At 41.7% G+C, this 24,781-nt stretch overlaps 1 protein-coding gene across 7 annotated transcripts in view; it reads right to left on the minus strand.

Moving 5' to 3' along the window:
* Positions 1–24,209, minus strand: part of LOC137641533 (UPF0696 protein C11orf68 homolog) — a 67,512-nt gene extending 43,303 nt beyond the window's left edge. Inside the window, exons 1-2 of one of the 7 annotated variants that reach the window (XM_068374175.1) lie at positions 23,997–24,208; positions 21,662–21,752 (exon numbers count right to left, since the gene is read on the minus strand). The gene's annotated coding sequence lies outside the window, so the exon portion shown is untranslated. Of the gene's footprint in view, positions 1–21,661; positions 21,753–22,327; positions 22,507–23,154; positions 23,219–23,967 lie in introns of those variants that run through there. The other 6 variants (XM_068374178.1, XM_068374180.1, XM_068374174.1 and 3 more) reach the window with 6 other exon arrangements.
* Positions 24,210–24,781: the final 572 nt, after the last annotated feature.

A 24,781-nucleotide genomic window follows, 5' to 3' on the forward strand; every position in this document is an offset into this window, starting at 1 on the left:
CCCATCGAGATCCTAATGGTCCATTATGACTAAAAACTTACCCGGCACTGCCCTTGATATATATATATATATATATATATATATATATATATATATATATATATATATATATATATATATATATATGTATATACATATATATATATATATATATATATATATACATATATATATATATATATACATATATATACATATATATATATATATATATATATATATATATATATATATATATATATATATAATATTTATTTAACTTACTATAAAATCAGGATTGCTTTTTGTATGAAAAAGCAATTTACTTAGCAATGTCTTCTCAAAGTGGCAGGTTTAATAGAGACTGATATTCTGTTAACATATCTTTAGTATTTCCTATAGAAAATGATTACTCGTATGGTATACTGATAAGCGAAAGTAAGACTTCAACGACGGCAGTTTCAATATATTCCTGCTAAACCGGTAGCAATTTTGTGGTAAACCAAGCAAAGACGTAACTAGGGTTACTGGCCCCCAGGGCAAGCAAAGAAAATGACGCCCCTGTGATGGAATAAATATTTAGGATTCAGGATCTTTACCACAATGATTCAGTTGACAATATGAAGAACAAGCTATCATTATCTACTGACAGAAGTGTTTACTAACACAAGTTAACAGTATATATCAACAGGAGGTATAATCATGAGTTTAGTGTTACCGGCATTATTGAAGGAGATACAAATGTTTTCCTAACGCTATTCTGCAAAAAAAAAAAAAAAAAAAAAAAAAAAAAATTACACCCAACAACAATTGGCCTACATAATCCTGAAGTTCTGAACTGAAAAATTGTAGAAATGAGCATCGATAAAAACAATTTTAGATTAAATTTTTAAATGCACGCAAGCTTCATAGTGATGCAAACTCCTTGGTTAAAGCCATGGAATTTATTGATGCCAACATTATTGAGGGATATACAAATATATTACCAGCACCATTCTCCACAAAAATAAATTAGTGAAAGAAGGATTATTTATTATCAAAAAATATATAAAATAAACATTGTAAAACCCTGAAATTCCGAACTGAATAAATTATGTAAATTAGCATTGATACAAACAGTTTTAGAGAATTCCAAAATGCACCCAAGTTTTACAGTTTTGCAAATTTGTTAGTTAGAATAATGATTTGACTAGTAATTCTCTAATAAACCTTGCCAATCAAAGCATTTCCATTAAAACTGAATAAAAAAAACTAAAACTAATTTGTCAGCTTCTGAAACTGCTTAGATTTAAGATTTGAAATGCAACATTGATTGTAACGAGATTAGAAAAAAAAAATAAAAATTGATACCAATTATGCTTGAAATAGAAATTGCTACTCAGTGTTTAGTTGGACTAGTACTCTTAAGTTAGGCAAAAGATTTTCGTCACCATATTGTGCAATAAATTGGATGAGCTTCTCATTAGTGGAAATGTAAACCTCCATTCTACCTGCCAAGAGCATTCTGCAATCTAAGATTTCCTCATCAAGTTCATTACCATTCAAATAACAACTGTAGAATTCGCCAACATGTAAAAAAGTTTTCCTTCATTCTCTCGTCATCCAGAAATACTGTATCTTCAAGTCTTGTGCTACGTTGTTTCATTTCAGTGTGCTGTCTGTCTATACTGTCTGATCTCTTGTTTTGTACTGAGGCCTACATCTGTAGCTTTTTCTCCTGGCATACTTTTCTTTATTCTGGTTCTCAGCTCTACCTTAACATCATAATTCACACATACTTCTAATACTGCAGTTAGCAGCTAATTACAAATTGCTTCTCTATTTTTAACAAAATACATTTCTAGTACCATTATGTCTTTGACAGCATTGTGGAAATTCATTTGATGGTCTTAATTTCTCTTTTAATACAGTCTATTCTTTATAATATAAAATTCCCAAAGAAAAGTAGTGCAATAAAGTGAAATGTAGGAATTTGGTGCAACTCCTGACTAGTTTCACTTCTTGTATCTACATTTTCTTTCCGATCAGTAGACATTTCTTCCAGTAAAATAAGAAAGTCATGAAAGTGGTGACAAATATTATTGTTTAACTGCTTCTTCTATTGCGAGAATACAAGCTTGATTAAGTTGGTGACTGTCATAGTAGACAAATACAGTTTTACTCTTCTTTTGCAATAATCCTTTGCTACATAACATATTTGTGCCCTGCCATGACTACATCTTTGTCGTAATATTATGACCGATAGTACTTGAGTGGCATATAGTCCTTTTTCTAGCTGATTACATATTACTTCATCTATGCCTGCTGCATATTTTTGTTTTACTTCATTGATATACAGTATATATATATATATATATATATATATATATATATATATATATATATATATATATATATATATATATATATATATATATATATATATATATACACACACACACATATATATATATATATATATATATATATATATATATACATATATATATATATATATATATATATATATATATATATATATATATATATATATATATATATATATATGTGTGTGTGTGTGTGTGTGTGTGATACTGATACAATTTACAAAATACTTTTTCTCTCACAGCTCCTTTAAGCGCCACAAATTGTTCTCCATGTTCATTCGGCACCCCCTAAGGTAGGCGCCCAGGGCACGCCCCCCCCCCCCCCCCCTTTCCAGTTACGCCTCTGAAACCAAGCATGTATTTCTTAGGGCCCGGCCAGTGTTGCCACTCCTTGCCTTTTTTTTTTTTTTTACTAGATCTTGGCTTTTTTACCTTGTTATTGGCGTCTTGGCTTTTTTGGGAGAAATTTACTTAAATCTTGGCTTTTTACTGGTTTGAGGATCAAAATTAAAATTTTTTAAATAAATTGCTTAATTAAAAGGTAAAATTGTTTAATAACATAACTCCAGTTTTTATTCTTAATCACATAGCCCAATGGTTAGCCTACAAACAAAACTCTCTCTCTCTCTCTCTCTCTCTCTCTCTCTCTCTCTCTCTCTCTCTCTCTCTCTCTCTCTCTCTCTCTTATTACATCTCATTCCCGACGTGTATCGAACGTGCTCCCTCTGCACTTGTTGTATAATTGTAGGATTCCAGATGTACAATGACTACCCTAATAATATTTGGTAATTGATAATGCAAACACGATAATTGTCAGTTTGGTAATTGTCAGATGGCAACCTGGCGCCCGCCAGGCACGTGGCATTTCTGTTCGTAGTAAGTTAGTGAGAGTTACAGTGTTTGATTAGTTGTGAAACCGGCATTATTTAGTGCAATCTTTTCTAGGCAATACAACTAAATATCATTAGTTTATCGAAAAGATGAGTGATTTAGAGGAACCAGGTGTTAGTGGATATTCAACTCCATCTAAAAAGAGGAAGATATGGTATCAGCAAAGCTTTAAGAAAGAGTGATTAGTGGATCCTGAATTCAAAGACTGGCTTCAGGCTGATGCCAAAGACAAATATGCAGCTCTGTGTACAATCTGTGATGTCAAGTTAAAAAATTGTAATAGATCTAGGTTACTTACTCATAAAACTTCAGCTGAGCATTTGAAGTGTTTTGCCTCGAGGAAGAGTTCTGTTAGCATTGAACATTTTGTGCAAAAAAAGGAAACCAGAACAAGATTTTCAAAGTAAAGTAAATACAGCTGAACTCTATCTTACAGCTTACATGGCTGAAAAAAGTGTTCCATTTTCTCATACTAATCATTTGGTAGAAATACAGACAAAAATGTTCCCAGAGTGTCAAGTAGCACAGGAGATGAAAATGAAAAAGACAAAGGCATCCTATGTCATTCAAGACGGCATTGCTTGGGAAGAAAAACAAGAAATGGCTAAAATATGTAGAGAAAATAGGTTTTCATTAATTATAGATGAAAGCACTGACATTGCAATGTCTCAGATTTTAGCCATCATGGTTAGATTTTATGATAAAAAGAGAATGAAAGTAACTGATGCTCGGTTAGATATAGTTGAACTTGATAATGCTAGTGGAGAAGGCCTTTACCGAGTTGTGAAAGAGTTACTTATCAGTAAGGATATAGGCTACCTTTAACTAATGTTATTGGATTTGCCAGCAACAACTGCTCAACAATGATGGGTAGTAATACCAGGTTCCAAACACATATAAAGAAAGATATACCTTCAGTATTTGTGATCGGCTGTGTTTGCCATTCTTTTGCCTTGTGCTCAAGCCATGCTTGTTCTCAATTACTTTCATATTTGGAGGCATTTTTGAAGAATGTATGCTGCTATTTTGCACGCAGCAGTAAGCGACAAAGTTCATTCAAATTAATTCAAGATATTGTTTATAGTCCCAAGCATAAGATGTTGAAACTGTCTCAGACTCGGTGGCTGTCTCGAGGAGAGGTAATAGGAAGAATTTTGGAACAGTGGCAAGCGCTGGTATTGTTCTTCGAAAGTGAAGCAAGAACAGATAAAATTGATGGAGCAGCTGATATTCTACATACAATGAAAAACTGGGGCACAAGGCACATGCTGCTATTTTTAAACTATATAATAAAGAAGATAGATAAGATGAATACAGAATTCCAATCTGAATATTTCAGACTAAGCTCCCTCTTTATAACCATAGCAGATGAATATCGCAGCATTATTGGAAAGTTCATTAAACCAAAAATCTTAGAATCACATAGACTTTCAGAAATTGACCCAAGAAATTCGTCTAATTTCCTTGACAGTAAAGATCTGCACCTAGGAGGAAGATGCGAAGCTTTGCTGATGAATGAGCCTATTGGAGAAGGTGAAAGAAACTTTCGTCGTGATTATCAGAAGTTCCTATCAGAGCTTTATGTGCAAATAAGGAAAAGATTCCCGTTTGAAGATGATAGTGTACTAGCTCTTCTTCAAGTTCTGGAGCCCAAGCTTTCACTGTCACTACAAAAAAGGGTAAAGTCGATTATTAAATTTGCATCTCGCTTTCCACAATTAGTTGAAGAGGAAGACCTTCATGATCTAGATGATCAGGGGCAAAGTCTTTTGCATGCACGCTCTTCCACAGGGAACTTAAATCTATCGCCGTGTTCATTTTGGGCAGAACTAGACAATATCAAAGATGGTACAAACAAAAGCAAATTTGGGATTCTTTCTAATTTTGTGTAATCTTTTAGCCCTCCCTCACTCGTCGGCAGCAGCAGAAAGAGTTTTTTTCTCAAGTTAATGTAATTAAGAACAAACAAACAAACAGGTTACTAACGGACACAGTGGCCAATTGACTGCTTGCAAAGCAAGCAATTGCTAGACAGGACGTCACTTGCTATAACTGGAAGCCATCTAGTTTTCTCTAAATGAACTGAAAAATGGTAAATGTCATCAAAGATATCAGGAAAGAACAAGGAAATGTGCTGAAATTAACATACATCCAGCTGAAGAGGAAAATGATATAAGTGACATGGCAAAACCCGCCCAAGTGTTTCTTCTTTAGTTTATTTAATATCATTGGTGGGTAGAATTGGATCTTGATATACTTTTCTATAGATGTGATAATTTAATAATGACGCTATGGTAACTGTTTGAATCTTGGCCTATCGTGGCTAATCTTGGCTATTTTTGAGGCCAGATAGGAGGCGCGGGAAGCCTCCAACCGCTGCAGTTGCTGCCAGACTATGTTTCATGTTTAAAAAAATCGCGGCGGTTCGAGCGTCTTCACCCAAGATTACACCATTTTTCATCAGTTCCTGATGGGGTACGCGTTCAGTTGTTTGTTTCCAGCCATAACTAATCAACAATTCATTGGGAGGTGTTTCGGAGAGCAAAAATAAAGTAAATAAATGGAAGCTATGGCAATCAACTGCAAATGGATGGTAATAAAATAGTGGGTAGTCCTACGTCTCTTTGTGCTTTGCAACCTATTTAATCACCATTTAGTTATATCTATCTATATATATATATATATATATATATATATATATATATATATATATATATATATATATATATATATATATATATATATATATATATATATATATATAAGATGTAGAGAAATTTCAAATGTAAAAAGAATCGTATGTACATTTAAACAATATATCTTATGCAAATGCTAGTTATTTCTGGAATGAAAGGGACTGACTTTTCGTGAACTTTATCATATTTGAAGCAATTATAATACCTGGTAAGAGAGGGATTGAGGTTGTCTATAGTTCCACGTTTGTTTTTTGAGCCTAAATCCAGGATGGATGTTGCCATCAAAGAATCAAAAGACTTGTGAAATAAGCGGATATTCATTAAATCTGTCGCCGTACAAACGAGACTGGCGACATTAATTTCAAAATTAACTTATTTTCCCTTCTCTATTTATTAAAATCGTGAATCCAGACTCTTGTGTAATTTATTGTTCATATTAAAATAAAGATTTTCAATCGGAAGTAATTTCCTACTCAAATACCATCGTCATGTTTACGAGGAAGGCCATCTTCGAAAGCTGGGAGTGAGGAGGCAAGAGAGGTGTGGCGGTTCCGATGTGGCCACCCAACATTTTGTTGCTGGCCTGCAGCCTGAGTCATGCCGCTACCGCGCGGCTCATCGCGCTTGGTCTGGCCGAGCCCGTTAAAAAGTGCGATGAGCGGCGAGGTTAGTGGCATGACTCGGCGGCAAGCCGGAGACAAAATGTTGGGTGGCCACACCGGAACCGCCACACCTCTCTTGCTCCTCACTCCCAGCTGATAGCCTTCCTCGTAAACATGACGATGGTGTTTGAGTAGGAAATTACTTCCGATTGAAAATCGTTATTCTAATCTGAACTATAAATTACACAAGAGTCTGGATTCACGATTTTAATAAACAGAGAAGGGAAAATAAGTTAATTTTGAAATTAATGTTGCCAGTCTCGTTTGTACAGCGACAGATTTAATGAATATCTGCATATTTCACAAGTCTTTTGATTCTTTGATGGCAACATCCTTCCTGGATTCAGGCTCAAAAAACAAACGTCGAACTATAGTCAACCTCAATTTCTCTCTTACCAGCTATTATAATTGCTTCAAATATGATAAAGTTCACGAAAAATCATTGCCCCTTTCATTCCAGAATTAACTAGCATTTGCATAAGATATATTGTTTAAATGATTCTCTTCACATTTGAAATTTCTCTCTCTCTCTCTCTCTCTCTCTCTCTCTCTCTCTCTCTCTCTTTATATATATATTTGTTCCAACACAAAATACTTACCGAGAACTACTTTCTTTGGAGTCACTTGTGATCCCTCTATCTCGACCAAGGTTTTTCCCGCCGTTACCCCCCTTACTCCGCTCTACATAGGCTTACCCCCGCCGCCAAGGAATGCGCCCTGAGGGCAGGATTAGGGCAGGTCACTGCTTCTCTGGGTCAGCGTCCTCATTAAGTTCCTTGGTCATGAGCAGTACACAGCTCACTCTCGTCTCTCTCGATCCTTTGGCGCGTTTGTGTTCCACGTGTTTCCAGCGTGGGGACTTGTGTTTTTGCGTAGTGCGTTATTCGCAAGTGTTACAGTGCGTTCTCCCTGTGTATATCCCCAGTGTACGTATAGCTCACTAGTGTTGTGCCATTCGTGTGCGAACGATGGAGCATGTGCGCCGTTGCCCTGGGCCTAGAGCCGGAAAGTCGTGTGGGGCTTTCCTCTCAAAGCCAGAGGTAGACCCTCACTCCCTTTGTTCCACGTGTAGGGGGAAAGTTTGCTCCTCCGCGGACACGTGTCCGGAGTGCGTAAGTTGGGATGATATCCAGTGGGTACGCTACGGTACCAAAAAGAAGAGATCTTCTAAGCGTTCCCCCAGGAAGATTAGTGTCGTTTCTTCGTTACCGTCGGCCAGTGATCGGTCCGACGAAGCCTCGGCTTCTCCGTCTCCTTCACAGAGGAGAGGGCAAGAAGCCTCTAGTGTTGTAGAAAGTCAAGGCGTTCTTCCCAGGGAATCCAGTGCGAGGGAAGAACCAAGGGCGGGCCCCTCTAGGGCTCACGAAGGGCCCGGTAGTGCTTCGGGTGAGTCAGGCCTTGTGGGGGGGGGGGCCACGCGTCCTCTGAAGATCCCTTATGGTGCAGTGTTGTGGTTTCAGAGTCACCTCCGCCCTCGTGGGCCGGTGCGTCAGGCTCTCCCCCGCCAGGGGACAGCCAAACTAGAGTTCGCCGCCAGAGTAGCGATGCCTTCGGGTGGAAGCTACCGAAGACGCCAGGGAGGTCGCCGCTAAGAATGGACGTGACCCTGGACCCCTGGCCCCCGGGCATGGATAGATTAGACTCTGTGCCGACGATCTCCACGGCGGTTCCCGAGGACTTCCTCCAGCATTCGATCTCGGACACCCGGCGGCGAGGAAATTCCCCCGCGGATCACGCTAGCAGCCGTTACGCGAGGAACGTGGCGCCGTCGGACTCGTCAGAAGTAGACTCAACCTCCGAGGAGGAAGTCAGGGGGAAACGACGCAGGAGAAGGGAGCTGTTCGAGAGCGAACATTCCCGCTCTAGGTCAAGGTCGCGGCCTAGCAAGAAGCGCTCCCGCTCCCATTCTCGTAAGTATAGGAGAAATGTCTCTCCCGGGGGGCGCCTGGGTCTACGTACCTTCAGGAGAGTCCAAGAGGCTCCATTCACCAGACCCTCGATCCAGTGAACGTGCGTCTAGGCTGCCGCTCTTTACGCACAGCCTAGAACCGCGCGACCTGGCACGCAGGAAAGACCTCTCGCAGAAGCAGAAGTCCTCAAGGCCTCCGGTTCACTCTGCCCAGCGGGGGGAAACGCGCTTCTTTGCAGGCAGCCTGACCGAACCAGCCCAGCTAGTGCGGTCATCGAGTAAGAAGGAACGGTTCCCGTTGTCGGGTCAGCCCACCGGGACCGTGACTTCCGCTTCCAGAGCCTGCGGGCAACCGAGGGCCCTCCCTGAGCCGGTGGTACCCACCTTGCAGCGAGATCCACCCTCTTACGGAGCTCACTACGGTTACAGGGCGGCCCCCCAGGACCCAAGGGCTGGACGACCGGTCTGCCGAACCAGCAACCCGGCGCCCCCACTCCAGGCCGAGGCCTCGGCTGACGGAGGAGAAGCTCCCCCATCGGAGGACTCCGCATATAGAAGAGTGGTGGGCCTTATCAGGAGGCACCATGGGATTACAGAACCCTCGGTGCCAAAGGGGTATTCCTGGAGATCAAGCCTCCTGAGAATTACCCATCACGCCACCCTTCCGAAGTCCTCCCTGGCCCTTCCTCTTGCCCCAGACCTAGTACTAGGGCAAGAGTACATAGACAACTTGGTGGCCAGCAATGCGGAAGCCCCTAAGTCCCAGAGTGCCTCGAAACTGCTCCAGGGCCTCAAAGCACAAGGGAAAGTATACATTCCAGAAGGGCGGTGCCCAGGCCCCTGTAGAGTGGACCCGGCCTTGGACATCCTAGGACAAGGCGGCTCAGACGAAAGGGCCTCGTCAGCCCCGGTTTCCTTCTCTCCTACGGAAGCCGCCATGATGGAGGAGATGTCGCGGGACCTGGTTAACGTCTCCTCATGGCTGGACTGGTGGGCCTCCACTTTAGTAAACGTGCAAGCCTCCGTCGACCCCGAAGATCCTGAACAGCAGAGCCTCCTGACGAACCTTCTCACCTCCGGGGGGAAAACTCTGAAGTTTCTATCGTACCAGGCGCTCGCCCTGACGGCCAACTGGGTCCTAAGGAAATGAGACACGGTCCTAGCTAAGGTATCGAGGAGGATCCCGGACAGAGAGGCCCGAGCTGTACGTAGCCTACCCTTGTGGGGTGAGTCTCTGTTCCCATTAAAAGAGCTGGAGAACCTGATGGAGAAAGTGTCCAAGAAGAAAGAGGCCAACGTCCCCAGACCTGCTTCGTCTAAAAGGCCGCCATACAGGAGGGCCGCCTCAGATAGCGCCGTGACTCCTCAGGCCGCCCCCAACACTTCGAGGAGGGACGCCCCTTCCTCCTCCTGGACAACAACTCCTCAGCCCTCCCGCAGAGGAGCACCAGCTTCTTCCAGCTCCTTCAGGTCGGGTTACTCCGCCTCGAAGAGAGGCAGATCAGGCCGCCCCTCTAGGAGAAGGTAGAGGGAGAGGCCCCCCTACTCCCGCCCAAGCCTCGGGTTGGGGGATACCTCAGACCGCAATGGCAAGCATGGAAGGCACAAGGAGCGGATCCTTGGACGGTGTCCGTCCTGAAGGAAGGCTACAGGCTCCTCTTCATAGCGGAACCACCCCCTCTTATTCCAGCCAGCCAGACAGAATGGTTGGCCCCCAGAGACCCGATGAAAAGGGCCACCCTTCAAGAGGAAATTTCCTCCATGTTAGAGAAGGGGGCCATAGAAGAGGTCCTTCTCCCAGGCCCAGGCTTCTACAGCCGCCTGTTCCTGGTAGAGAAAGCAACGGGGGGGTGGAGACCCGTGATAGACCTGTCGGCCCTCAACAAGTTCGTCAAGAAGACGGACTTCAAGATGGACACCCCGAAATCCGTCCTGCTGTCCTTGAGGGAGAAAGATTATATGATGACTGTCGATCTCAAGGACGCATACTTCCAGATCCCTGTCCACCCGTCGAGTCGGAAGTTCCTCCGGGTAAAATGGGGTTCCCAGATCCTGCAGTTCAAGACCCTTTGCTTCGGTCTGTTGACGGCCCCTCAAGTGTTCACGAGGGTCTTCGTGACAGTCTCAGTGTGGGCTCACGAACGAGGTATCCGTCTCATCAGATACCTGGACGACTGGTTTCTCCTTTCCAACTCAAAGGCCCTCTTGGAGGAGCAAGGGAGAAACCTCCTCCAGTTCTGCAAGAATCTGGGAATCGTAATCAATCTGGAAAAGTCGAACTTAACACCATCCAACAGAATGGGATACTTTGGGATGACGTTGGATACCGTGCAGGGGAAGGTTTTCCCCTCGGAAGACAGGATACGGAACCTCAAGCACATCATTCAGCCGTTCCTGTCAGAACATTCCAGGAGGTCGAGAGACTGGCAAAGACTGATAGGTCACCTGGTCTCATTGGAGAAACTGGTTCCCCAAGGGAGGATGAGGCTCAGACCCATTCAATGGAACCTCAAGAGCCTCTGGTCCCAGACAGACTCACAGAAGGCGTTAATTCCAGTCCTTCCAGACACGAGAACCTCCCTAGAATGGTGGCACTGCCAGTCGAACTCCCTCAAGGGGATGCCCCTCGGGTCCAGTCCCCCCGAGTACCTCCTGTTCACAGACGCCTCCAACCAAGGGTGGGGGGCCCACCTTCTGGAAGAAACAGCAAGCGGTACCTGGTCGGAGAGCGAAAAGCGTCTACACATCAATGTCCTAGAACTAAGAGCAGTCCAGAAAGCATGTCTTCACTTTGCAAGTCGGCTAAAGGGAAACACCGTGGCGTTAATGTGCAACAACGCCACGGTAGTGGCCTACATAAAGAAGCAAGGGGGCATGAGATCGAAAGAACTGTGCGACCTCGCCATAAGCATCCTACATTGGGCAGACGAGCAGCAAGTGGTGCTGCTAGCAAGGTTCATCCCCGGGAAGAAAAACGTTCTAGCCGACGGCCTCAGCAGAATGGGTCAAATAGTGGGGACAGAGTGGTCTCTACACCCAGAAGTAGCCAGACTCATCATTCAACGCTGGGGCTCCCCGGTGATGGACCTCTTTGCAACAAAGCTCAACGCCCAACTACCGGTCTATTGCTCCCCGGTCCCAGACCAAAAGGCAGTCCTAGAAGACGCCTTCCAGCACAAGTGGGACAACCTGGATGTGTACGCTTTTCCCCCCTTCACGTTGATAAGGCAGGTACTCAACAGAGTAAGGGCCTCCCGAAACCTTAGGATGACTTTGGTAGCGCCCTGGTGGCCGGAGAGAGAGTGGTTCGCGGACCTAAAAGACCTAGCGAGCCAACTGCCTTGGCCTCTGCCCGCCAGGTCAGACCTCCTGCACCAACCGCACTTCTTCAGGCTCCACGACAACCCTCTCTCTCTAGGCCTTCACGCCTGGAGACTATCGAGCGGCTCTTGAAGAAGGAGGGATACTCCGCCACCACAGCTAAGAGAATGTCCCTATACCTGAGGAGATCCTCTACCGCGGTATACCAGGCGAAGTGGGCCTCCTTCACGAAGTGGTGCTCGGAGAAACACATTAGACCTCTTAAAGCTTCGGTCCCGGACATAGCTGAGTTTCTGGTGTATCTTAGAGATAAAGTGAGAATGTCAATCCCAGCCATTAAAGGAGTTCGAGTCGCCTTAGGCCAAGTCTTCCTCCTGAAAGGCATCGACCTGGGGACCTCGAGACACATAGCGATGCTGATTAGGAGTTTCGAGCAATCCTGCCCCCCTCAAGCTAGGAGAGTGCCCAGGTGGAACCTAGCCAAGGTCTTTGAACCCCTGAAAGATATCGGGGACAAAGACCTCACCCTCAAGACTGTCTTCTTGCTAGCCTTAGCTTCGGCTAAGAGAGTGGGCGAGATCCATGGTCTGTCTTACGACGTTTCGCGCTCCAAAGGGTGGAAGGAAGTGTCCTTCAGGTTCGTGCCCTCCTTTGTGGCGAAGACTCAGAACCCAGCAGTCTGGGACCCGAGGTTTGAAGGTTTCTCAATTCCGGCCAATCCCAAGACGGGCATTACGGAAGACTTGAAGTTATGCCCAGTACGGACGCTCAGAAAATACCTGGAAAGGACAGCTCATCTCTGACCAGGTATCAAGAACCTCTTCGTTTCCACAGGTGTTAATAGGAAGCAAGTTTCCAAGAACACCATTTCCTTCTGACTGAGACAAGTCATCGCTAGAACCTATGAAGAGGATAAAATGGCAGTGCCAGGTACTCCCCGCCCCCATGACATCAGGGGTCTGAGCACCTCCTTGGCCTTTGAGAGAAACATGGCGGTGGGGCAGATCCTGCAGGCAGGCACTTGGTCGCACCAGTCGACCTTTACTGCCCACTACCTCAAGGATTATTCAAGAAAATCCTTGGACGGGTTCTCCATTGGGAAAGTCATTGCCGCCCTCCAAGCTGTGTAGCGGTAGGCCAGAGGCTGTCCCCAACGATGAACAAATTCTTCGCGACTACATCAGGAGAAAATCGTCTGAAGAAGTTTTAAGAGGTGAGTCTTAGATAATAGCGTAAGGTTCCGCAGTTACCCTCGCTCCGCACTCTGATAGGCCCCCGCATTCCATAGCCCTCTAGGCACTACGTGCCGAGTCAAGTGTCAGAATAGCACTCCCGCCTCTTAAAGTATAAGTCTCCAAAGAAAGTAGTTCTCGGTAAGTATTTTGTGTTGGAACAAATAAAAAATTTTAAATCATTTTTATTTTTCCTAACATACTTACCGAGAACTACTTTCGGGTAATGGCCCTCCCTCCCGTCCCCGAGTGCCATCCTTCCATTGCCAGGTTGGGCTAAGCGACGAACTTAATGAGGACGCTGACCCAGAGAAGCAGTGACCTGCCCTAATCCTGCCCTCAGGGCGCATTCCTTGGCGGCGGGGGTAAGCCTAGGTAGAGCGGAGTAAGGGGGTAACGGCGGGAAAAACCTTGGTCGAGATAGAGGAATCACAAGTGACTCCAAAGAAAGTAGTTCTCGGTAAGTATGTTAGGAAAAATAAAAATTATTTAAAATTTTTGATATATATATATATATATATATATATATATATATATATATATATATATATATATATATATATATATATATATATATATATATATTGTAACGTAATTCTAGCTTTTGAGTAATAATTGTAACATACTGCTCTCATATTTTCAAAATTAAAAGTTGCTTTTCTTTAGTGTGCACCAGCCTGCCATCTGCGGGCTGGTAAAGAAGGTATTTAGGTTCAGTTGTTAATTCCTGCCCCTTTTCTGTTTTCCATGTTATGTTAATGGTGAGTTGGACTTCCACGTGACTGGAATGGGAGTCAAGGTGGAGGGTAAATAATTTTGATTAAGGAGGAGTCTACATATTGTGCTAAAGAACGCTAGTGCTCATCAGCGGTCTGAACTTAATGAGGACGCTGACCCAGAGAAGCAGTGACCTGCCCTAATCCTGCCCTCAGGGCGCATTCCTTGGTGGCGGGGGTAAACCTATGTAGAGCGGAGTAAGGGGGTAACGGCGGGAAAAACCTTGGTCGAGATAGAGGAATCACAAGTGACTCCAAAGAAAGTAGTTCTCGGTAAGTATGTTAGGAAAAATAAAAATTATTTAAAATTTTTGATATATATATATATATATATATATATATATATATATATATATATATATATATATATATATATATATATATATATATTGTAACGTAATTCTAGCTTTTGAGTAATAATTGTAACATATTGCTCTCATATTTTCAAAATTAAAAGTTGCTTTTCTTTAGTGTGCACCAGCCTGCCATCTGTGGGCTGGTAAAGAAGGTATTTAGGTTCAGTTGTTAATTCCTGCCCCTTTTCTGTTTTCCATGTTATGTTAATGGTGAGTTGGACTTCCACGTGACTGGAATGGGAGTCAAGGTGGAGGGTAAATAATTTTGATTAAGGAGGAGTCTACATATTGTGCTAAAGAACGCTAGTGCTCATCAGCGGTCTGATAACCGTAATCCAGGATTAATACTTCAGCAGCAGCAGCAGCAGTTGGTACTAACTTGGACGACCAAAGTTCACTAGCGTTTGGCCCGGGGAGGCCTGAAAAACAGGTATGGTTTGGTGCCACTGCTTATCCCTTAGTGAAGAGGGTTGTGTTGTGCTGGGAGTTATGTATCCCTTGGTTTAGGAGGACGGTTTTGTGCAGGTGAGCAATCCCAAGGATCGGCAATAGATCGATAGCGTTCTGGACCCTGTGAGGTCTCGTGACAGGTACTGTTAAGGCTTGTCAGAGCATTACTTGTGCCTTTTTATGTATCAAGTCGATTCTAAAATTATTACTTCATGAGTACCATCGGAGGACGAAATTTCGTTAATATAATGTGTGTTTTTTTATATATATATGTGTGTGTGTGTATTTCTCGGAGCTGGGGGGAGAGTGACTGCTCCCCGCACTCTAGTTTTGGGGTGTCTGAATGTGCGTGGATGTAGTACGATAGAGAGTAAAAGATGTGAGATTGGAAGTATGTTTAAAGTAGAAGGATGGATGTATTGGCCTTGTGTGAGACATAGATGAAAGGAAAGGTTGAAGTGATGTTTGGTGAAATATCTGGTAGAGTGTCTGGGATTGAAAGGGGAAGAGCGAGAGAGGGTGTGGCTTTATTGCTGAGTGAATGGATGACAGGTAAAGTAGTGGAATGGAAGGAGATATCATCTAGGTTAATGTGGGTAAGGGTTAGGTTGGGTAGGGAATGTTGGGCGTTTGTTAGTGCGTATGGGCCAGGTAGTGAGAAAAGTGAAGAAGAGCGGAATGACTTCTGGAATGAATTAACTAGGTGTGTAGAAGGACTGGGTAGAAGAAATTATGTAGTTGTTATGGGTGACTTAAATGCTAGAGTGGGGGCTGTAGAGGTAGAAGGTGTCATTGGGAAGTATGGCGTACCAGGTGAAAATGAGAGTGGTGAGAGACTGGTAGATATGTGTGTTGAACAAGAGATGGTAATAAGTGCTAGCTTTTTTAAAAAGAAAGATAAAAATAAGTATACATGGGTAAGAGTGGCAAATGGAAGAGTAGTAGAAAGGGCATTAATGGATTATGTGTTGATAACTAAAAGAATGTTTGGAAGATTGAAAGATGTGCACGTGTTTAGGGGTATGGCTAACGGTATGTCTGATCATTTTTTGGTGGAAGAAAAATTAGTTGTAGCAAAAGAGTGGGGGAATAGAGTAGGTGGATGTAAAAGGGAGCTAGTGAGGGTTGAAGAGCTAATAAAATCGGGGGTAAAAAGTAAATATCAGGAAAGTTTTAAAATGGCATATGACGAGGTGAGAGTAAGAGAAACTGGTAATTTAGAGGAGGAGTGGAAGTTAGCAAAAGAAAATTTTGTTGGGATTGCAAGTGATGTATGTGGCAAGAAGGTTGTTGGAGGCAGCATGAGGAAGGGCAGTGAATGGTGGAATGAAGGAGTGAAGGTAAAAGTGGAAGAGAAAAAGAGGGCATTAATGGATTATGTGTTGATAACTAAAAGAATGTTTGGAAGATTGAAAGATGTGCACGTGTTTAGGGGTATGGCTAACGGTATGTCTGATCATTTTTTGGTGGAAGGAAAATTAGTTGTAGCAAAAGAGTGGGGGAATAGAGTAGGTGGATGTAAAAGGGAGCTAGTGAGGGTTGAAGAGCTAATAAAATCGGGGGTAAAAAGTAAATATCAGGAAAGGTTGAAAATGGCATATGACGAGGTGAGAGTAAGAGAAACTGGTAATTTAGAGGAGGAGTGGAAGTTAGCAAAAGAAAATTTTGTTGGGATTGCAAGTGATGTATGTGGCAAGAAGGTTGTTGGAGGCAGCATGAGGAAGGGCAGTGAATGGTGGAATGAAGGAGTGAAGGTAAAAGTGGAAGAGAAAAAGAGGGCATTAATGGATTATGTGTTGATAACTAAAAGAATGTTTGGAAGATTGAAAGATGTGCACGTGTTTAGGGGTATGGCTAACGGTATGTCTGATCATTTTTTGGTGGAAGGAAAATTAGTTGTAGCAAAAGAGTGGGGGAATAGAGTAGGTGGATGTAAAAGGGAGCTAGTGAGGGTTGAAGAGCTAATAAAACCGAGGGTAAAAAGTAAATATCAGGAACGGTTGAAAATGGCATATGACGAGGTGAGAGTAAGAGAAACTGGTAATTTAGAGGAGGAGTGGAAGTTAGCAAAAGAAAATTTTGTTGGGATTGCAAGTGATGTATGTGGCAAGAAGGTTGTTGGAGGAAGCATGAGGAAGGGCAGTGAATGGTGGAATGAAGGAGTGAAGGTAAAAGTGGAAGAGAAAAAGAGGGCTTTTGAAGAATGGCTGCAGAGTAATAGTATAGAGAAATATGAAAAATATAGAGAGAAAAAGGTGGAAGTAAAGCGCAAGGTACGTGAGGCAAAGAGGGCAGCTGACCTGAGGTGGGGTCAGGGACTGGGTCAGTCATATGAAGAGAATAAGAAGAAGTTTTGGAAAGAAGTGAAGAGAGTAAGGAAAGCCGGCGCAAGAATTGAAGAGACAGTGAAAGATGGAAATGGAAGGTTGTTAAAAGGAGAGGAGGCAAGGAAAAGGTGGGCGGAATATTTTGAAAGTTTGCTGAATGTTGAGGATGATAGGGAGGCAGATATAATTGCTGTTCCAGGTGTTGAGATGCCAGTGATGGGAGATGAGAATGAGAGAGAGATTACAATAGAGGAAGTGAGGAGAGCACTAGATGAAACAATAGTAGGAAAAGCATCTGGTATGGATGGTGTGAAAGCTGAGATGTTGAAGGAAGGGGGTGTGACTGTACTTGAATGGTTGGTGAGATTGTTTAATGTGTGTTTTGTGTTGTCAATGGTACCAGTAGATTGGGTCTGTGCATGTATTGTACCACTATATAAGGGTAAGGGAGATGTGCATGAGTGTTGTAATTCAAGAGGTATTAGTTTGTTGAGTGTAGTTGAAAAAGTGTATGGTAGAGTACTGATTAATAGGATTAAGGATAAAACAGAGAATGCAATCTTGGAAGTACAGGGGGGTTTTAGAAGAGGTAGGGGTTGTATGAATCAGATTTTTACAGTTAGGCAGATATGCGAGAAATATTTAGCAAAAGGTAAGGAGGTGTATGTTGCGTTTATGGATCTGGAGAAAGCATATGATAAGAGTTGATAGGGAAGCAATGTGGAATGTGATGAGGTTATATGGAGTTGGTGGAAGGTTGTTGCAAGCAGTGAAAAGTTTCTACAAAGGTAGTAAAGCATGTGTTAGAATAGGAAATGAAGTGAGCGATTGGTTTCCGGTGAGAGTGGGGCTGAGACGGATGTGTGATGTCGCCGTGGTTGTTTAACTTGTATGTTGATGGAGTGGTGAGAGAGGTGAATGCTCGAGTGCTTGGACGAGGATTAAAACTGGTAGGCGAGAATGATCATGAATGGGAGGTAAATCAGTTGTTGTTTGCGGATGATACTGTACTGGTAGCAGACACAGAAGAGAAGCTTGACCGACTAGTGACAGAATTTGGAAGGGTGTGTGAGAGAAGGAAGTTGAGAGTTAATGTGGGTAAGAGTAAGGTTATGAGATGTACGAGAAGGGAAGGTGGTGCAAGGTTGAATGTCATGTTGAATGGAGAGTTACTTGAGGAGGTGGATCAGTTTAAGTACTTGTGGTCTGTTGTTGCAGCAAATGGTGGAGTGGAAGCAGATGTACGTCAGAGAGTTAATGAAGGTTGCAAAGTGTTGGGGGCAGTTAAGTGAGTAGTAAAAAAATAGAGGGTTGGGCATGAATGTAAAGAGAGTTTTATATGAGAAAGTGATTGTACCAACTGTGATGTATGGATCGGAGTTGTGGGGAATGAAAGTGATGGAGAGACAGAAATTGAATGTGTTTGAGATGAAGTGTCTGAGGAGTATGGCTGGGTTATCTCGAGTAGATAGGGTTAGGAACGAAGTGGTGAGGGTGAGAACGGGTGTAAGAAATGAGTTAGCGGCTAGAGTGAATATGAATGTGTTGAGGTGGTTTGGCCATGTTGAGAGAATGGAAAATGGCTGTCTGCTAAAGAAGGTGATGAATGCAAGAGTTGATGGGAGAAGTACAAGAGGAAGGCCAAGGTTTGGGTGGATGGATGGTGTGAAGAAAGCTCTGGGTGATAGGAGGATAGATGTGAGAGAGGCAAGAGAGCGTGCTAGAAATAGGAATGAATGGCGAGCGATTGTGACGCAGTTCCGGTAGGCCCTGCTGCTTCCTCCGGTGCCTTAGATGATCGCGGAGTTAGCAGCAGTAGGGGACTCAGCAGTATGAAGCTTCATCTGTGGTGGAAATGTGGGAGGTTAGGCTGTGGCACCCTAGCAGTACCAGCTGAACTCGGCTGAGTCCCTGGTTAGGCTGGAGGAACGTAGAGAGTAGAGGTCCCCTTTTTTGTTTTGTTTCTTGTTGATGTCGGCTACCCCCCAAAATTGGGGTAAGTGCCTTTGGTATATGTATGTATGTATGTATTTCTCGGTCACGAAAGGTGTTTAGGTAGGTAGGGAATATATGTACTTAACTAGGCTCTAAACTTTCTTATTACTTTTTCTATATTGACAAGTTATTTTGAGATGACGAAAGTGGGTGATAGTATATGAATCTTTTGTGCCTCTATACCTCTTACTAGTACTCTTCTCTCTTCCAAATGTTTTCAGTGTGGTATGTTTTCAGTCTGTGTCCTGAAAGTTCTCTTTATTATTAATATAACTGAGTAAATGAAATTAGAGTGTTTTCCAAGTAATTTTCTATTTTGTTTACATGAGTAGCTTTTCCGAGTGTTTGTTTAAATATATATATATATTGTATAATAAATTATCATTGACGTCTCAAAGGTTCTTTTTACCCTCTTTTGTTTATGATTGTTCTTGATTATTTTCTTGTTTACCAATCTGATGTTTTGGGTGTACTTCAGTAACCTGGTAAAAATAAAGCCGTAAGGCAGTTTACTTGCGGCCACCTTAAATTAAGCAACAAGGCCTAATTGGTATTCGAAGGTCGGCCCGCCGGTAACAATAAATATATATATATATATATATATATATATATATATATATATATATATATATATATATATATATATATATATATATATATATATATATATATATATATATATATATATATATATATATATATATATATATATATATATATATATATATATATAGATAAACCAATCATGGTTCAGTGTTTGTTAGTGTAACGGTTTTTCCTCTTGTTAGAGAATGCCCTCGCCGGCACTATGAGAATGTCGTTATTGGCGTGGCTTGGGCACTCAAAAAATATTCTTTAAAAGTTAGCGTCACCTAAACCTCTCCCTATTGGTTGTCATGAGACTTTCGGGTCAAAACAACCAATCATTGATCAGGCATCGCGATGCCCATCTATAGGCGATGGGGAAACTGCCTATGGGCGTTAGTCTGGTTTTGGAGGTCGACAGAGAGTGTCAGGTGCCACGATGTGTGCCGACCCGAGTACCATTTTTCTGAGGGCTTTTTCTTAGTAACGTAACGTAATCATAATTAAGGGCGCCCTTGTAAACTTAAGAGAATACAGTATGTGTTAAACGATCAATTCGACTCTCATTTGTGCATGACCCCCCTCTCAAATTGTGTTATCTATAAAATGGATTTTCTCTATCTTTGTTTCCCCCCAAGATGTGAAGTGTGAACTCCCTTAATACGACCTAGATTGGGTCATATATATATATATAACTAAATGGTGATTAAATAGGTTGCAAAGCACAAAAAGGCGTATGCCTACCCACTATTTTATTACCATCCATTTGCAGTTGATTACCATAGCTTCCATTTATTTGATTTATTTTTGCTCTCCGAAACACCTCCCAATTAATTGTTGATTAGTAATGGCTGGAAACGAACAATTGAACGCGTACCCATAGTCTGGCGGCAACTGCAGTGGCTTGAGGCTTCCCGCGCCTCCTATCTGGCCACCTACATAAGATACTTAAGCTTGCCGCACACTGAGCCCGAACGGACGCGCCCGAATAAAACCGAAACGTCCAATAGAAATCGAAAGCATGCATTCTTACCTGACTACGCACACTGGGCCAGAACAGAACGGAACCGACGCGCCAGAACAGAACGGAACCAACGCAGTATTCTTTGAAAGATATTTTTTCCGAAGCGTCAGTGGTGTCTGACAAGCTGCGCATGCGCAGAACGACTGCAGCGGTTGTTTTGGAGAGAGTTGCTGAGGAATTCGGAGGTTAGTGTGATAGCAACTAATATTTTTCTGATGTCAGAAATTTGACGAATGTATTTTTATAACAATGATGTAAACATAAGATTTAATACAAAGATTTTAGGAGTGATTATTATTTATTATTATTGTTTAATATTATTATTATCATTATTTTATTTTTTTTGCTGTCAGAAATTTGACGAATGTACTTTAATAACAATATTGTGAACATATGATTTATTACAAAGAATTTTGGAGTGATTATTAATAATAATAATAATAATAATTATTATTATTATTATTGTTGTTATTATTACTGTTTTTTTCTTTTTTGAAAACATAAACATCTGGCTTAGGGATTCGATAAAAGATTGATATACAGAATATCTAATCATTGTAACACCAATTAAATAAAAACTCAGTTATGATTAAGGAAAACTTCCTTCGTTTATATATAATTCTGTCGGTTCCGTTCTGTGACTTCTGGCTCGGTGTGCGCGCTGGACGTCGTTTCTGTTCTGTTCGGTGGCTTCGGCGGCGGTTCCGTTCCGGCTCAGTGTGCGGCAAGCTTTAAGGTTTCAATTTTTCGCGGGAACCTCTTGCCGCTAACCTCGCCGCTAGCAGCGCTTGGTCTGGCCGGGCCCTTACGGTAACGTTAGTACTGTTACGATAACATTATATATAATGGTTCTTGTTTCGCCATTAGCTCGCTTCGCTCGCATGAAAACAAAACATCAAGCTCGTATGTACCGGCAAGAGGTAATGTTGAGCTGCGCACGCTAACATTATAATGGTTCTTGTTCCTCACTTACGATCACAGGAAAATAAAACATCACCCTCGTATGCATTAGCAATTGGTAATGCTGAGCTTTGCACTCTAACAAAATATAATAAAACTAACACATTAAAGTTAAAGAAATTAATTACTTACTTTTATGACCGTGGTGACGTAACTTAGGGGCCACGGGGGAGAATGTTGTGTCTTAACTGTTTTGCCTTAGATTAGAACTGCACTTGCAACACTGTAAAAGTTCGTATATTACATTACATGATTTAAGAAAATTATCAATATAGGAATACACCAGAATAGTTTCAAGTATGTATTACTGAAGACGTTACAATTTTCTAATACTTAGATCGTAAAATACGCAAAAGACGTCACTTGAACTAACAAAGACCTGACTTGGGCAAAGGTTTCCACGGAAAAGAGCTTGTTGGAAGGGGGGGGGGGGTAGGGAAATATTAACCCACCGGTGCAAACTTTACATATATATGGGTTTGTGATTGGTTAACAGAAAAGCAACGGAGTCTAGAGAGTAAACATGAATGAACAGAATGGGAAACTTGTCCAGAGCAAGTATTTATGTGAAATCTGGGAGTGACAAGGTAATAACAAAATGTATAAAAGTAATATATTAAGATAAAATGGAATGTATGATAAATAATATTTGATGGGTATATACAATGAGGTGATTTTATAAGGTATCGGATAATAAAACGAGTAATACTGGGGTCAAACATAATATGTATACGAGGGTATTACATAACTAATCAAGTAATAGACTTGAACAGAGCAGGTAGAGAGACGCATACTTACATTTCACGATTAAAGAAGAAGAAATCCTATTGGTGGAGGAAAAGTCTCTGCGCAGAGAGGCGGGTTTTTTGCACAGAAAGTCGAAACCTGTTATGTACAAACGTACGTACAAGAACGTCTAGAACGGGCAAGTAGAATGAGAAAAATTAAATGAAAAACACTGCTAACGTTAGCATGATACGTTAACATTTGATCTACATTACACGTTGGCAGCACTGGTTACTGTATTTTTTTCATGAGACATAGTCTTTGCAACGGCGCCTCCAAAGTTTATCCAGCTATACTGTTTTGTATTTTCCTCCGTTTATTAAAAATTCAAGAAGGTAATGTATAGAGAAGAAAAGGCTTGTTTTACGAATATATATCGTTTCCCCAGTCTTTTCCCCACCCAAAACCCCGAATTCTCACTTGGGGTCCCCCATTATCGTAGGATATAAATGTTTATATATTTCTGAAACTATTCATTTGCGACGGAAACGAGTGTCATTTTCAGAGAGCCTGTAATACACTACAATAATACCCAAATCAACCCAAATCTAATTCTTTACAATTTTCTTCTAATGATTTTAAACCAACACCTTAATAGAAATAAAAAGAATGTCACTAACGGGATCAAATCAAGTCCTCAAAACTCGTACTATAAAAAATGGGCAATAGCACTGCTAACGAAACTCTCTCTCTCCCCAACCAACACGAATAATTAAAATTTCAAGTCTAAAAAGTGATTGATGATTGAAATTCAGGAATTTTCCCCTACATTTCCCTACGATAAGGTCATTTTCCCCGTAGGTATCCCCTACTCCCTACAAGAGCCTGAAATCCCCTACCGTAGTGGAATTCCCCTACGCCTGGCAACACTGCGTCTTCAGACGATGACTCAGCACTGCTTCCTTCAAAACATTGATCAAGTGAAAGTTGACAGATGATTAGATAGTGATTCGTACAAGTAATCGAGATTCGAGATTAGATACCAAGTTGAAACTAATATTACCGCTAATAACATAATCCAACAGCTCTGCTATCCATTCAAATTCACTGTAAACTTATAATTTATTTTATGGAAACGCTTAACTAAAATAAATAGCCTCAATGAAAATGTAGGGGAATTCCCCCTTCTCCTCTGTGCTCAAAACAATACCATATCTTTCAAAATGCAAATGCATATGTGTCTAATTCCATAACAGATAAGATTAGATAACCTTCAATAAAATCATCGATGCTAGCAGAGTGCCCTAAATTATTATTATTATTATTATTATTATTATTATTATTATTATTATTATTATTATTATTACTTGCTAAGCTACAACACTATTTGGAAAAGCAGGATGCTAAAAGCCAGGGGCCCCAACAGGGAAATTATCCCAGTGGGGGAAGGAAACAAGGAAAAAATAAATATTTAAAGACCAGTAACAACATTGAAATAAACATCTCCTTTATAAACTACAAAAAAAAAAAAAACTTTAACCAAACAAGAGGAAGAGATGTGAGATAAAATAAGAGTGCATGAGAGTACCCTCAAGCAAGAGAACTCTAACCCAAGACAGTGAAAGACCATGGTAACGAGGCTATGGCACTACCAAAGACTAGAGGACAATGGTTTGATTTTGGAGTGTCCTTCTCCTAGAAGAGCTGCTTACCATAACTAAAAAGTCTCGTCTAACCTTACCTGGAGGAAAGTGGCCACTGAACAATGATGGTGCAGTAACCCCTTGAGTGAAGAAGAATTGTTTGTTAATCTCAGTGTTGTCAGGTGTATGAGGACAGAGGAGAATCTGTAAAGAATAGGCCAGACTATTCGGTGCATGTGTGGGCAAAGGGAAAATGAACCTTAACCAGAGATAAGAATCCAATGTAGTATCTCAACAGGTGGCTGGTGGCCTGGAGAACCTACTATCGTGTTGCATTATCGTATGTGTTATATTATGTTGATTGCTCGAGCACGAAAGTTACATGACCATTATCACTGTGGCAATAAAAAGATCACTAGATTGATAAACAAGAATGATGATGCATAAATATAACACGCAATGGAAGCAAATTCTTGATTTCTGGTAGGCTTACTTATACTATATTTATGTACCAAAGACTCAGCGCTATATTGACCTCCACCTTTTGAAATAAAGCAATATGTAGCCTACAGCTCTACTCAAACTCGGTATAATCACTCGACAAACATCCAAACTGTCCAAATAGCGCAGTAGGCTACAGTCACGATCGCGTCAATAAGTGACGGTGCTGTGTACTTTTATTTTCGGACAAAATATCAACCTAGAAAGAAATATCTGACACTACGGTACCACGGGCACCATCCCGTGAAGTGGCTCATTTAAAAGCATAGATATCTATGATTGAAGGGACATGATATCCCATACATTGCTGTTTACTAAGTAGGGCCTATTCTTTTTGGACTTCCGACTAGGCATTTCTTTATATCAATAAAAATAAACGTGA

This window comes from Palaemon carinicauda, chromosome 5 (genome assembly GCF_036898095.1).
Source record: "Palaemon carinicauda isolate YSFRI2023 chromosome 5, ASM3689809v2, whole genome shotgun sequence".
NCBI classification, from domain to species: Eukaryota; Metazoa; Arthropoda; class Malacostraca; order Decapoda; family Palaemonidae; genus Palaemon; species Palaemon carinicauda.